Below are 16,414 nucleotides of genomic sequence, written 5' to 3' on the forward strand. Positions count from 1 at the left end.
CTGTACCTCGCCAATTTCATTAATTCATGCCAACGTTTATTCATCGTGTGTTCTGTAACTCAATGAAGGCTTAATCTGTCTTGGGTAGACGTACTTGTCTATAGGCTAATACAAATGATCGCCTAATATCTTTGAAAGGAAAGAAAACCGCCTGTGGATATTATTTTCAAGGTTTGTTAGTATTTTAACAAATTACAAGTGACTTACTTTAAAGTACGAATGCCCCTGCTGGTTAAATCGATGGAATATTGGTTTGTAAATATATATAGAAAAGTGCATGAAATGGAGCAGAGTATTAAGACATTATTTATTATTAGCGTGTTTTACGTTACTCTGAATGTATACGTTTATATTGTACCTTTCTATGTTGTCTGCGCTTCGAGTAATTTTGGCAGAAATTAGATCCTATATGATCTTCGACAGCGGAAGTAAAAATTAAACTTAATAATGAAAACGAAGGTAAGATTGTACTTAACAATTGATGTTAGGTTTGATTTAAATGGAACAGGGAAATAGAATTTAGAAAAGTCTTTTCTTTGACATTTTAGACCGGGAGGGGGGGGGGGGGTAGGTATATGAGCGGGTAAATTCTAATTTTTGTATCCTTATAGAAAACAGATAATCAAATTTCAATGATAATACCTTAAATACGTAAGAAAAAATCTATTTGAAGATTTGAGTATGAAAACCTAGACTATTATCCATTTATAAACTAGAGGTTTCTTGCAAAAGCCATGGTTCGCTCCAAACACGCACATCGTTTGACTTCAAAAGGCCAATATTTTAAAATATACGTAAGAAGTGTAAGCCTGACTAAAGGGTTCAGCTGGGTGTGTGCTGCAGCCCCAGGGCAGGAGGTCAATTATACTTATCGATACTGTTAAAATATATATCGGGGTCCGTGAAAATATGAGATAAAGGAATATTGTATTTCGCATTTTTATATGATCCTTGAGATAGCTTGAAGTGTGTAAAATGTAGATTTGGTGGCATACATAATTACTCCTGCCTTGGCTCTCCCCGTATATAGCTAAATAAGTTGTATCGTACTAACGCTTAACGTTGTTTTGACGATACCACGTTCATTCAAAGAGTGAATGTGTGTGTGTGCACATGTGTGTTAAATGTTATGTGCATTTACCAAGGCATATAACAGACACAACAAAGAATTTAATGTCGCATAGACCACACTTGGTACAGGAGTAATTCAGATCTCACACAAAGAATGTGTTTGCACAATTATGTTTCCTTCGCTACTACTCGGTTCACGGTATAAAGCCAAATGCGTGCAATCGTTATTGGATTTACGCCTTTTCTTTTCTCTAACTTGACTAGTAGGCTCTATCCTTGTTTGTTCTCTCTATAGTCAATAAGCGATACTTAACTTTTTAGTCATGTTAACGTGATGTTCGCGAAAGATAGGTACCTCTTGAATATATGCAAATGGTATATAAGGAAATAATCATAGACTCGGGCATGGTTTTCACAGGAGCGCATGATCTATATTTATATTCATTTATTCATAAACTGTTAGAATTAATTTATCGTTTAGAAATACAAACATTATATATGAAAGTCAATTATTATAACGTCAAAGTTTTCCTACAAAGACGGACTCGCCAAATCGTCAGGCGTTACACAGATAAACACACAGGTTAGGTCTATGTGTTTTACAGTGACATGATAACACATAGGAGTTCACAAACGAAACAAATAACATGCAGTTACTCAATAGGATAGACAATGTGCAATAGTCAGGGGCGCATTAACCACTGTTTAAACATGACACGATTATCAAAAGTCCATAATACAGAAGGAGTGACGCGACATGGATGTGATGTCATGTGTGACGCAATGATGACTCAAATCTCTCTACTTTAGACACTGTTCCTTTATCTCTTTGACTCTCCTCATCGGTGATGTCGTCACATATTTTATAGCGGACGGCACGACGTACGTATATAACGTACTTACTGTATAAACTTGATCAGTTCTGTATATAGGCGGGAAAATCAACGGATCAATAACAGACGGACGATAGAACTGGCTAGAAGACGCCAAGAAGTGCGGGGAAAGTGAAGCATGGCGGGAAGGTGTAAGCCTGACCTAGAAGCGATGAGTGACGAAATTGGAAGGACGGAAAAAATGAAAAAAGAAATAATATAGGGACGAAGAAGGTGCTACGGGATCTTTTAAGGGGGGAGGGGGGAGAACCAGCGAGATGAAAACGGAAGTGGTAAGCCGATACAGGACTATACAATGGATGAGTAACGGACGGTGATTGGACCGTTAGGACACCTCGATAATGAGGAACTAGTACACAACTTGCGAAGATTAGAGTTCCCGTTGATTAAATATCAATGATGATATTTATGAATACTTCAGTTTAGAAGTTTGTTATAGCCCGAACTGATTTTTAAGTTATTCTCAAAAAGCACGTCCAGCTAGAAAATGATAATTCATATTTTGTATAATGGAACTGCCATCTGTGTTAATGACTGTTAGGGGATAGTAATGACCAACTTAAACTTAACAGCCGCACGTACCAACAACACTAAGCTGCAACCAATGCTGGTTTAGTCACGTCCAATGCATCGACCATTACTAACACACACACACACACACATATACTCACACACACATTACTGTATCAATATACATGAAACCACAAATACGGATGGCTATATTTCCCAAGGGTTCAAGTGTTGTTTTGAATTATAAACATTCGTGTATGAGGAAAGGCCTCCGGATTGTTTACTTCGGCATACATGATAAAGGGTTCATATATGCGCTCACAGTCTGCACAAAGTTGTCATAGACATTGATAACAAAACGTAATACACTCTTTCATAGCAAACGGTTTCGGCACCGAATGTTTTGAAAATATGCTTTTTACCGTTGTTGACATTAATGCGTGCACAACAGATGTTGCAAAACTGATATAAAAAAAAAGGGTTTGTCGCTTTTCAAAACAAACGGCAACATAAAATATATGACTATTTCATACACCCACCTGTAACAGTCAGTAAACTGCTTTAAGAAACCCACAGTCAGTTCTTATTCACAGTTCTTTAGGTCTTACGTTGACAACTGTCTCCTATAGACCTTCAAGTACTTAGACAATTCATTTAGTTGCGACAGTTCACTTGTCCAGTTGGGACATATCACATGTTTTATGTACCTCCACCCACAAGGCTGAAGACTTGGGTCAGTGCTTCGATTGGTCGTTTTTATTATTAATACTATTATTATGGTTGTTGTTGTTATTATTTTCTATTTTCAATAATGAAATTGGGGTTAGCAAATGCTGAATTTAAGATACTGACGCTCTTTAGTTGACCTTATGATAGCAAGTTGGTTCAACATTGTTCACGTTCTTCCTTGAAAAAAATACGAGAGAAAACAAACAAAAGCAACGACAGAGAGATAGTAAATCGTTCCAGGTCCCAGTGGGACTATGACGTCACGGATTTACAAAATTACATATACGCGACATTTGTTCTTTGATATTGTTTACAATCGCAGCAAGATCTTCCTCATGTTTGACGGAATTGTTCATCACAAAGATATCTAACGTCTGTTATAGCGTATTGTTAATAAAGCTATTGACTAGTAGAATCAAGGACAAATCCTCAGACTGTAGAAATACGTGGAATAATATATATGTTTATAACAACATGTTAATTTTTAATACTGACAGCCAACCCACTGATAATCCACTATCGCTATACACTTTGATGTTCGCCGCGAGTTTAAATCCAGTTTTCCATTTTAAGTATAACTAAGGATCACAAACGATGGGGAATAAAACGTTTTTCTTTAATTTTGCCCTTTTTGTTTTTTGGAAGAGTGCACTTTTTATGTTCAAACTTTATTAAATCATATGGGTAAATAGAAGAAAAACAAAACCTAAAACTACAAGTGACTGAAATATCATGGCCTTTTTATTCGATTTCTCCAGTTTCGCTAAAAAGTTTGTTTATTTAAATAACCTCAAAAATGCTTAAACCACAGCAATTTTTGGTTGTTGAAATGTCATGAATTTGGAGTAAATGGGATTTTGTTTTGGGTAGAGCCTATACGACAAGCATGGTTAACGTATTTACAAACCAATTAAGGTCGTTTATGCCACAAGTAAAAACGTGTAGTTTTACCAAGCACGGTTGCTTCAGAGCCTATAACATATACCTGCTGTGAGTATTCTTTCATTCGGCACGTTTATATTCTATGAATAATGTAAACAACGGAGGCACTTTCGTGAGACACAACTTGGGCTTGAAGTATCATTGAGTACGATGCATGAATACAAATTAGTGTACTTTTATTCATCTTGTAAGTAGGCCTACACCAAGCACGTTATACATGATAGAATGAATATGGACATCATTATTTCACATCCAATGGCTCATTCCTCGAATTTGTGTGCTACTTTTGACGTTCATTTGACCATTTCCCAGTGTTTCTAAACTTTTGAGTGGTTTCGTTAACTGCGCGCGTGCTTAACTACAACTATCAACTTGGACTAATTCGTGACTCAAATGTAAGCAATGTGCAAGACTTTTGTCAGTACAGGTTTTTTACACAGTCTATACAGAACCGTTATGGTACTGGCAATGCCTGTATATAGTGCAAATCCATTATTGCTTCAGACGTCATAAATTTGTAACGTTTATTGTATAGAAACAATTTCGATGGCTGGTTGAATGTGAACTACCGTTTGACGAGTGCTTTATGGTTTGATGTGAAATTGTTATTAGATTGCCATCTGTATTGAGTGGTTTCTGCACGCCACAGTTCACATAAACTGCTATGACGTCGATCGAGCGCCAAATTTCTTATATTTTTTTTTGTATGAACTGCTTCGGTTCAGCGCATAGAAGTGTTGTATGTATTCCTTGAGCAGTATGTCTATAATTGTAAATATACGGTACTGACTTGGCGATCATTGGGAAAATATATCAAGCGTAAGATTATTAAGGTCAAAATAGGAACATTTTGAAGGCATAAAGCCTTTCATGAGAATGTCAACTAATTAAGGGGCACGTGATAAGTTAGTCTGTATTATGGTGACCCATCAACACATGTCGTTTTCATATCAAGAAATAAGTTCATATAATTAAATACACTCATATCAGACGTCGCTCTGTGATCCATGTGTGTGAAATAACACCTTCGAGAACAATGGTTTATTGCTCCATGTATAAATAACATTTCTTTTGTAAATTATCAAACATTGAATTATCCCTATAACATAGCCGAAATTTTAATGTATATTAACATGTTTACCCTAAGAAAATATATGTTTAGTACGAATTTATTCGTTTGTGTGACTAATTTCAATGCAATACGACCACTTTGAAATGGTACAAAATTTTTCGTGAGATACAATATTACACTAAACAATTCCAAGTTTGGTTCCGTTAAGACTCAGTGTTATATCCTACCAGGTATATATATATATATATTTATACATATATATAGGCCTATATATATATATATATATATATATATATTAATATATATATATATATATAAATATATATATATATATTTATATATATATTTATATATATACATATATATATATATACTATATATACAATATAGACAATATATATATACATATATATGCCTATCTATATGCCTATATATATATACATATGTATATATATATAGGCATATATATATGTATATATATATATTGTGTATATTGTATATATTGTATATATATATGTATATATATATATATAAATATATATATATATATATATATATATATAAATGTATATATATATATATATAGAGTAATGACCTTGATATGAGCAGGACTTGTTAAACGACCAACATGTGACAATATACACTGGAAATAATCAAGATCATTAATATTACCGATGTTTTCCTTTCTTCTTTATAAGCTTATCTACACACGACAGCAGAAATCGACAATTCGAATGTCAACTATACAATGACGTGAACTATATATAACAGTATATTCCAGTAAAACGTTTTTAATATTCGAATAATATCAATAACAAATGAATCTGATATATATTTTTTTTAATCTTCTGTCAACATGCAAACTGCAGATCTTCCGTTTGCTTGATTTAATTACGTTGCCTTCGTTTAAACAAATCTTAACGGTCCTATTACTATATTCTTATTTGTTTGTGCGATGCACTTCATGTAGGCTACAATTCGGTTCAATTTTAAGTGACTGTGTTAGCCATATGCTTAACATGTAAATGTTCTGTTAGCATGGCCAAGTTTATAAGGGATAAACGAAACTGCCATTTTCCACCTGAATGTATGTAATTGGATGGGGGTCGGGTGGGGGTTGTATGGGAAGGTGGGGCAACCCTAACAATAAAATTATACAAAGCTTTTAGTGTTTCGTGTGAAGTAAATATTTTTACACGTAATTAGTCAGATTACTGTCTTTATTAAGAACACAGATATTAGATTAATATTATTGCCAGGGTGGGGGTACATTGGAATGAAACAAACCCTGTCAACTTGAACTTATACTATTTGAATGGACGTCCTTAACAGTGGCGTCGCCAAGGGGGGGGGCCAGGGGGGCACGTGCCCCCCTGGAAAACCTAGTGCCCCCCCGAGTGCCCCCCCATCTGAGATTTGGGTTGGTAAAAAAATATATATATATTTTGTTATATTCAACTCCCATCATCTGAGTTGGTTTTTCATAAGGACAAAGAAGCACAGTAATTCGTATTTTCTTCAAATGAGCTGCGAAAAAATGAAAAGTTTATCCTTGAACGTCGGGTATCGAAGTCGTAACCCGCGCCATCACAACAGGTGTCGATATTTACATTGAATGTGTCAGTGCTCACGCCATACCAGCGGATATACACGTCCGCTTCGCGAGCTACATGACTGTGAGAAGGGAGGGTACTGCAATATGTTGCCTTGGTCTGAGGTTGACAGGTTAGGAGCTGACGAAATGTGAGAATGTGAGGGTCCGCAGGCACCATACTTGCCTATATTTGTGGACCCATATATTAACCCTGTTGTGTAGGGGGTGCAGAGGTCATTTGAGGTCAGATGCTTGTAGGAACAAATGGCGAATGTTCACACCTGCATACTGAGCCATACTCGATGTGTGATCAAACTTTGGATTGCATGGTGAGATCCCTGATAGGAGCCAAAAACGATGCTGGAACCTGTTACATCTTAATAGATAATGGGCGAAAACGAGAAGGACAAGAAAGGAGTCGGGGGTCATGCACACATTAATTCAACAAATGTAGGTTCTATTGATATAGGGTTAGGCATAATATCGACAGCATGTGGTTCATATCCTCTGCAAAATTCTGCGCCTTGTTAAAATCATTACCTCAAAAATAGCAATTTCTGGAGATATCTTCAGATCGAATTTAGCATCAAATGTGGCAGCATTTTGCATCTAGCCCATCCTCCGTATGCGAAAATTTTCCAAAGGGGAGGGGGGCAGTGGCGGCGGAACCGGGTGGGGGGGGGGGGCTTGGGGGCTCAGCCCCCCAATGAAAAAGTTGAGGGGGCAAATGCATGATAAGCCCCCCCCCCCAATATTTACCAAGGCTCCGAAACGTGCATCTGCCCATTTTTCAATGCATACTTGTCGATCTGTCCGATGCACACGTATACTATATAGGTGTAATAATTTTAGTAAATGCTGGGGGGACCCTCGGCCCGTCCCCTGGCTATAGACCACATTGTCACCCCAACCGCGTCTTCACGCCCCGTGAAAAGTGGAAGCAGTGAGTGTGAGTACCGGTAAGCGCAACACAACTTCGTCTTAGGCCAATGACTTGCTTCATTTCAGCCAGTTCTCCAACATCCCCTTACTACACTCAAAAACGTCTTTGCGAGTACACTACGAGTAATAGCTTCTCTCTTAAAACACCATCGAATATACAAATTACAATGTTTTTACAGACTTTTACGTGCAATCTGAGAAATTGCAGGCTTGAGACCCATATTTTAGGGCTAGGTATTCGCAGCATAAAACACTCGGGAAGTGCCGTTTCCGGTCATCTGGGGGTTTGAAAAACCCAAAATTTTCTTGTACGCTCCGCGCCAACCGATGGTGGCGCTCCGCTTAGATAGTCTCTACACATTAGCCCCCCCCCCAATAATTATCCCGTTCCGCCGCGCCTGGAGGGGCACCCCCTCCCCTTAGACCCCTCCCCCAGGACGGCGATCCGTATCCACCTAAGTGCCCCCCCATCAAATGCTGGTGCCCCCCCTGTTCCCCCCCCCCCAGACTGAAAAGTCTGGTGACGCCACTGGTCCTTAAGATGTTCTCCATTTTGTTAATATTTGAGTATAACTGGCTGTGTTTCAGAGCCATGTTCTATCTAGTGCCATGCAGGCTCGTTTATTCGTTGTGCAAGGTTCTCCATGAAATTTGTCTTTCCCTTCAAGATAAGGCACTATTGATCAATGTTTATCTTAAAATGTGATGAAACACGGCCTTCTCCCCAACATGTATATGAGGGTTAGGCTTGCTACCTCTGTTTTTAGGTTATATGAGGTTAAGATGTCCCTCTACTAACTTTGAGGTTATATGTGGTTGTAACTCCTTGGTATAAGATGTGGTAAACGTCTGAGGTTAGACATGATACCTCATGTAATTACGAATATGAGGTTTGCAGATACGTCTGTACTACCTCTGAGGTACGGTGTAATATACTTTTGAGGTTTCCGCTTGGTGCCTCTGTTGTTAGGTTATATGAGGTAAGAAAGTACCTCTACTACCTGTGAGGTTATACGTGATACCTCTGTTATGGATATGTTATGAATATGAGGTTTGCATATACGTCTGTACTACCTCTTAGGTACGGTGTAATATACTTTTGAGGTTTCCGCTTGGTGCCTCTGTTGTTTGGTTATATGAGGTAAGAAAGTACCTCTACTACCTGTGAGGTTATACGTGATACCTCTGTTATGGATATGTTATGAATATGAGGTTTGCATATACGTCTGTACTACCTCTTAGGTACGGTGTAATATACTTTTGAGGTTTCCGCTTGGTGCCTCTGTTGTTAGGTTATATGAGGTAAGAAAGTACCTCTACTACCTGTGAGGTTATACGTGATAAATCTGTTATATTATGCATATTAGGTTTGCAGATACGTCTGCAACGTCTAAGGTTATATGCAGTACCATTATTATTAGGTTATACGAGGTTAGGAGGTGTTCCTATCCTAGCTTTGACGTGAGACTTGCTACCTGTTATATTATGTTATAAGAGGCTATGGCCACCTCTGCTACCTCAATGCAGGTTAGGCTTGGTGTCTCTGCTATCAGCGTGTGGTAGGTGTTAGCCGTGCGCTTAAGTTTGTATTGAGAGGAAAAAAACTAACACTTTATAGATGGTAAACATATATTGTGACATTTCAGAAACTATATACTAAAATAATTTTTATTTTCCTTTTTCCGTACAAAGTTATAGCTGCAACTACAACCAGCTGTTTTGGTAATAACGAATTATAGGACAGTTTAAGTGTCTTCCAATGCGCATGCGCGCAAGTAATGCATAAATAATGCTGCATCATTCACCTTTACATTCGATTACCTCATTGCTTCGTCTTTCACGCGGAAAATTAAAAAAAAAAAACGAAATTTATTGCTAACAATATGAGCTTCCCGAAGTACAAAAAAAGCGTCTCCATCACGACTGCATGCATATACAATATACTCGTAGAAAAAAAGTGTTCACATATCTCAGACTTGCTCTCTATTCCTTTTCATTTCCATGACAATGAAATCATAAGAATGAGGAATTTCATGAGAAGTTTTACAGCTTAACCTGAATGTTGTTCGTCAAATCAATTTTCCGACAATTTGAATCTTAGATTATCCCATATTTTGCGATTGCGTACAAATTTCGGGCATCTTTTTATATCAACCATAAAGCAGTGCTCTTCGACTACAAATGAAGAAACTAAATAATGAAAAATGTGAATTAAACCCGAGGGACCCACCCCGATTTCTTAACTAAATTAATGTTAATGATCAGGAGTATTTAATAATTCCGTGTTGAATTATAAAAACGTTGTCTATTTTTTTTAATTATTAGTACAACTGATATGTTAAAAATGGAAACCAAATTTTTTTTTTTGCTCAATTTAAAAAATTTCGTAGTATTTGGAATGAAACTTGATTATTCCGCCAAATATTTCCCGCGATAATTTTTGATGTGAAGTTATATGTTTAAAAATAGAAGTAAGTAATCACATTCAGAAAACTTGTCATTTTTTCTCGTGTTTTGTTACTAAATATCGTCACGTTCTTACCGTATTTTGATAAGACGTAGCTGAGTGTAGAGTTTCCTTTTCATAAAAATCGATCTTCTTGTCCTCATAATATTTCATTTTCAGGAGATGAATTATCGATTTCGTATTGATATTGATATCATTGTATTTTACCAAAGTGTTGCACGAGCAGCATTAATAGACGCGTACGTTATATAAGTGACCGTAGAAACCATATAATATGTGTGTGTGCATAAGACATTCACAGTTTGACATGATATACAATCGACATTATAATGCGAAACAAATGGTTTCAACACACAGTCACACAATGAGAAGATAGTCAAGGCCAGGTAGCAAGGACAAACATTAAAATTCGATATTTTGAGAGATGATCAGAGATTTCTAACAACTATAACGATCAATCGTTCACTTATAGTTTGATTGACATGTTTTTATGTTTTTGTGCGTGTGTTGTTGTCGGTATTGATGCCAAGTTTACCTATTACGTATATCATGGTGGGGGTAAAGAATTTAACATGTAGAGTGACAAATATACTTTTATCTCACCCCCTAGCTTTGACAGACACTCGACTAATTACGCCACTATAACCCCAGCTGTACATCTAAAGCTTCCCAGGTGAAAAAAACTGAATCAACATATCCACCAATCTAATACAGAAACTATGTCTTTTTTCCCCTCATATATAGATAACACAATTTAATTTTAACCAGTTTTTTAATATCTTCTATTTTATCACTAACCCCCCACTAATCTTCCACCACCCATAAAGTTCTGTTTCGAATATTTCATCTAAAACTACCTAATATAAGTTATTTTTGGACAGAAATGCAGTCATAACTGAGGAAATAAATTACCTTTCACCATACACTCACCACTCCCCCTCCGCACTCCCTCTCCCCTTCCGGGTCAAGCCCAGTCTTACCCGCCCCACCCCACCCTCCCCTCAAGTAACAAGCTATCAGGCTCGTCAGCTTCCCAGGTTAATGTTGCCCATAATTATCATGTGAAGCTACTTACCCGCTTTACACAGTTGATTTTCTTGATGGCTTACAAATCATCTACGTTCGATGTCTCCATTTTTAAAATGCCGCGAGACGTTTTCTTCAACGAAACTCTAAAGGAATATCGTGATGTGTACCTTCTCTCAACTCCTCGCACAAAAACATTGTTGGGAGGTCGAGTACATACCAAAGATGATATTTGATCAGTACGGAGGGCAAAGTTAGACACGTTGTGGTGTTGAGAACGTATCGAGAGTGTGGGCTTGTTTTCCCATCTCCGCAACTGCAAGCACCAATCAATAATAACGGAAACCACCGTGAGAGGATGCATGAAACCAGATAATAAGTCGGACTAAATGCTAGGTTGAAATTTGATTAAAATGCTAGATATTTTTCATCAGTTCCGAGGTTTGTGCATTCCGCCTCAACTGCCGTTTTTGGTTAACGTTGATGTTTTGCATTAGTTAACAGTGTAACCATACATGTGCTTGACGTGTATGGCAAGCCATGTGGGACAAACACTGCATAATATATCCGCGTATTAATTGGAATTTATACGCGTATTAATTGGAATATATACGCGTATATATTATTAGCCAATCATATGGCTTAAATATATCCGCGTATTAATTCGAATATATACACGTATTAATTCGAAGATATACACGTATTAATTCGAATATATACACGTATTAATTCGAATATATACACGTATTAAATAAAATACATATGGGGATTAAATCCAATATATGCACGGATTAATTAGAATATACACTTAAAAAACATTTCCGCTCTTGCTGTGTACATTTACCAAGGATAAATGTATTGGCGGGCTCGCGAGATCGCTTCAGAAAGCGAAACTTTACACAGGTACAACACATGTATATTCGAATTAATACGCGTATATATTCGAATTAATACGCGGATATATTATGCGGTGTTTGTCCCACATGGCTTGCCATAGACGTGAAGTGTATCTCACGGTTAACGTGTATACAGCATGCAGCTTTTTACGGTCATGGTTCAACCTTGGCACTAAGTTGATAACGGTTACCCAGGCTGAAGAAAGCATTCTATAACTATACTGATAGGATAAATAACATCTTACGGAAAAGGCCCCTACATGTCACGACTGGTGGAGAACCACGTCAGTCTTGATTCGGATTAAAGGGCCACATCACAGGTAGAAGAGATTATGTATTCTTAGTTTTGTCGTGGTAACAGGAAGGAACATTTTGTAGCCTCATAGTTTTCATGTCCAACGGATATCAATATAGAATGTTTGATTTTTCTATCGTTCTGCTAAAATTCGTATCCACCTAGTCAATCAAAGTATTTGCAGTGGTTTTAAATATTAATCCAGTCGGACGCCTTTGTGATGCTTTACATAATCAATACCACCCGGTGTATACACAAGCATATCAGAGTTATATCTGTTTTATAAACCTTCATTACGAAAATGGCACATTCAGCTCATCTTGGACGCCCACATCAGATGCGTCTTCTACATTACATTTGCCATGTAAAACATTAATATGCAGGTCACCAATTGACGTCACAATTGGGATTATTATGAATAGTCATGTTTTAAAACAAAACGGACCATCACATAACAATAGTCACAGCAATGTTTTACTCGACCATGGTAAAGCCAGTGTAAGAATTATAGTGACACGTTCAAGTTCATATAGGGGTCGTATTTATGATTCTTTTGATATGAGTGTTAGGAGTCACGGGATTGGAATAAAATAAGTTCAGGCAGAAGGTTAAACATATTGCTAGATAGTGTTCATACTGTTGGCATGCGAAGGAATTGAGCACATTGCCATATGGCAAGAAGCCTAACCATGCAGTTTGCCCCGATTTTATGGCGTATGCACTTATATCAATATATAAGTTATCAATACATGCTACGTTTTAAGCGGTGGTTCATTCGCGACGCATTGGAAGTGTAATGACTTCATCACAACGTATGGGCATATTTACTTGAATACATTTATTAATAATCTATAAAGGATTACACATTATGCTATGCATGGTTTCAACTTTTCAGCATCAAACATAGAAATACGTACTTTCCATTTCGAACGCTCCACAATTTGGGTAGAAAGAACTTGCAGTAGATCCTTCTACTTAAAGGTATGTGCCAGAAACCTCCCTGTTATTACCAAACAACAAGAAACGTATAGTGCCCATAATCATAATAGGAATCATATATAAAGCTAAATTTGATTGTTAATTAGCGAATATACAAAAAACAGTAATATTCTATGATTCGTTAATACATAGGATTAACCACATAAACAAGCAATTTACATTATAATCCATGTAATAATCCATGTAATTATTTGATGTATACATATGTGCATGCGTGTGGTGCATTGTAAGGAAACTATTCAATGATATACCCTGTAATTAGGAACATCGTATGAAGACGCAACAAAAAATGGTCATTTACATTATTAGGTGAAAGTTTTCGAAAGGTCCCCCCCCCCCCTCACCTTTCTCTAAATTTCTTGTTTCCCTAATTTTTACTTCTTTCTTTCTTTAATTTGTATTCCAATTTTTCGGATCAACTAGGTTTGGGACCCCTTGCCTGGGTCCATCTAATCCAGTGTTAAATAGCTAGGGCCTTAGCAGAGCCAAAGCAAATACTGCCTTAGGTTATATCAAATCGTAAGTCTGTAGCATTATACTAAATCCAAAGAGTAGAGGGCGTAACTACTTTAAACATAATCGAGCATTGGCTATATACGGCTCTGAAACAACGTCTCTCACAGTAAACATCATACTTAGAGCTGATGGGGTGTGTGTATACCTGCTTAAAATAGCATGCGCTATTAGAGACTTGTATCAGCTTATTGCAGAATAAACCCACATAACTGTAAAGAAGTTGGTAGAATTATCCCAAAGTATTTATTGATTATTTGACGGAAAACTCATATATAACTCCGAATTAAGTCTTCACGAAGACCCGGAGTGGAAGAAGTTGAGGTAGGGGATGCAGGGTACCCAGCAAAAAATGTACCCTAATTTTACTGCGGTAAACTATGGTAAATGTGTGGTAAATAGGGTAAATGTGTGGTAAAATTGTGGTAAAATCAATCGCGGTACATTTACCGCAGTTTTACCATGGTATTACCGCGGTAAAAGTATGGTAAAAGTGCGGTACATTTACTGCGGTAAATTTACCGCAGTTTTACCATGGTATTACCGCGGTATAAGTAGGGTAAAAGTGCGGTACATTTACCGCGGTAAATTTACCGCAGTTTTACCATGGTATTACCGCGGTAAAAGTGCGGTACAATTACTACGGTAAATTTACCACAGTTTTACCATGGTATTACCGCGGTAAAAGTGCGGTACATTTACTACGGTAAATTTACCGCAGTTTTACCATTATATTACCGCGGTAAAAGTAGGGTAAACGTGTGGTACATTTACTACGGTAAATTTACCATAGTTTTACCATGATATTACTGGAGTAAAAGTAGGGTAAGTTTATATGGTACATAAACTACATAGGTGAAATTCCTACAATTGTGCCATGATTAACCACAGTAAAAAATAGGGTAAAACTATACGGTGCAACTATACTATGGTAAATTTACCCTAATTGTACCATGATTTTACCACAGTAGAACATATATGGGACACACTATGAAACATGATGGTACATTTACAGCAATTTTTCCATGATTTTGTCCCATATTTTTGCAATACTGATATGACAAACCTTTTGTTCTACTCATATCTTAATGTTGGCAATATAAATTACCTGTGGATATGAGTTGAATAAAGAAGATAGACAAACTGCTATTCTTATATGTTATAGTATGCATCTCTTTTCCTAAAAAAAAACAAGCAGAGGATAGATACATAGAGAATTCCTTCATGGAATCCCTGATATATTTGAGAGGAGACAACAATTAATTCTTTTTTCGCTATTAGGGAGAACCTAAAAGCCTTTAAAATGAAAAAAAAAAAAACTATATAAACTAGCACACATAAGGCATAGCTTCTGTGCCTCAACACTGTAGAACACGAAAATTGACCAATCAGTGTCCTCAGATTTGGGTATTCTCTGTCAGGTCCATTAAATGACTTGACACGTCTATGTATCTATGATCAGAGTACTCTTTCCATTTAAAACAAGTCTTTGAGGACAATAAGAGATCAAAAGTCCAATCTGGACTACCAATTAAGTCAAAAGAAGAGAGTCAGGGATCATACCAGCCAGGGTAATTGAAATTCAACAAAGCTTTCTCATGTGTGAAACCTCCATGGGTTTGATGAATTAAAAACTGTTGCATGCTACAACTGTGGACCAACATGTCAGGCATACAACCATTACATTAAGGGTAAAGGCATATAGCCAAATTATGATACAGTACACTGATGGGTGAAATTCAAAGAAATATATGGTGTACATTCTGATTGAAATTAGGACAAAATCATGCTCAATGTGAGGTAAAACTGTCCTACAATTAGTGTAAAATCATGGTAAACTGAGGTAAAACTAAGGTAAAAGCGTGGTAATTCTATGGTAATATTGGGGTAAAAGAACGGTAAACTGTGGTAAAAGTATGGTAAATTGAGGTAAAACTAAGGAAAAAGCGTGGTTAATATATGGTAAAATTGGGGTAAAAGAACGGTAAAACTGTGGTAAATTTAGGGTAAAAGTGTAGTAAATGCGTGGTCAATCTAGGGTAAAATTGGGGTAAAAGAACGGTAAACTGTTGTAAAAGCGTGGTAAATTGAGGTAAAGCTAAGGAAAAAGCGTGGTAAATATATGGTAAAATTGGGGTAAAAGAACGGTAAAACTGTGGTAAATTTGGGGTAAAAGCGTGGTAAAAGTATGGTAACACCGTGGTAAATTGCGGTAAAATTGGGGTAAAAGTGAGGTAAAACCATGGTAAATTTGTGGTAATTTACTGCGGTAAACCGCGGTTTACCGCGTCCATAGGGCCAAAATACCGCGGTAATGTACAACAAATTTACCGCGTTTTTACCCCGGTTTTACCGTGGTAAAAGTGTGGTATGTTACCGCGGTAAATTTGAGGTAAATTTTTTCCTGGGTAGGGCGGCTAGAGAGGGCAGGAAGGAGAGGGAGTTCTACAACAACTTGCTAAGCT

General features: G+C 37.0%; 1 protein-coding gene across 2 annotated transcripts in view; it reads right to left on the bottom strand.

The window, feature by feature from the left end:
* LOC139978335 (transforming growth factor beta activator LRRC33-like) overlaps positions 1 to 11,675 on the bottom strand; it is a 60,186-nt gene extending 48,511 nt beyond the window's left edge. For both annotated transcript variants that reach the window (XR_011796949.1, XM_071988437.1), the window contains exon 1: positions 11,296 to 11,675. The gene's annotated coding sequence lies outside the window, so the exon portion shown is untranslated. The remainder of the gene's footprint in view (positions 1 to 11,295) is intronic.
* Positions 11,676 to 16,414: the final 4,739 nt, after the last annotated feature.

This window comes from Apostichopus japonicus, chromosome 13 (genome assembly GCF_037975245.1).
Source record: "Apostichopus japonicus isolate 1M-3 chromosome 13, ASM3797524v1, whole genome shotgun sequence".
Classification (NCBI taxonomy): Eukaryota; Metazoa; Echinodermata; class Holothuroidea; order Aspidochirotida; family Stichopodidae; genus Apostichopus; species Apostichopus japonicus.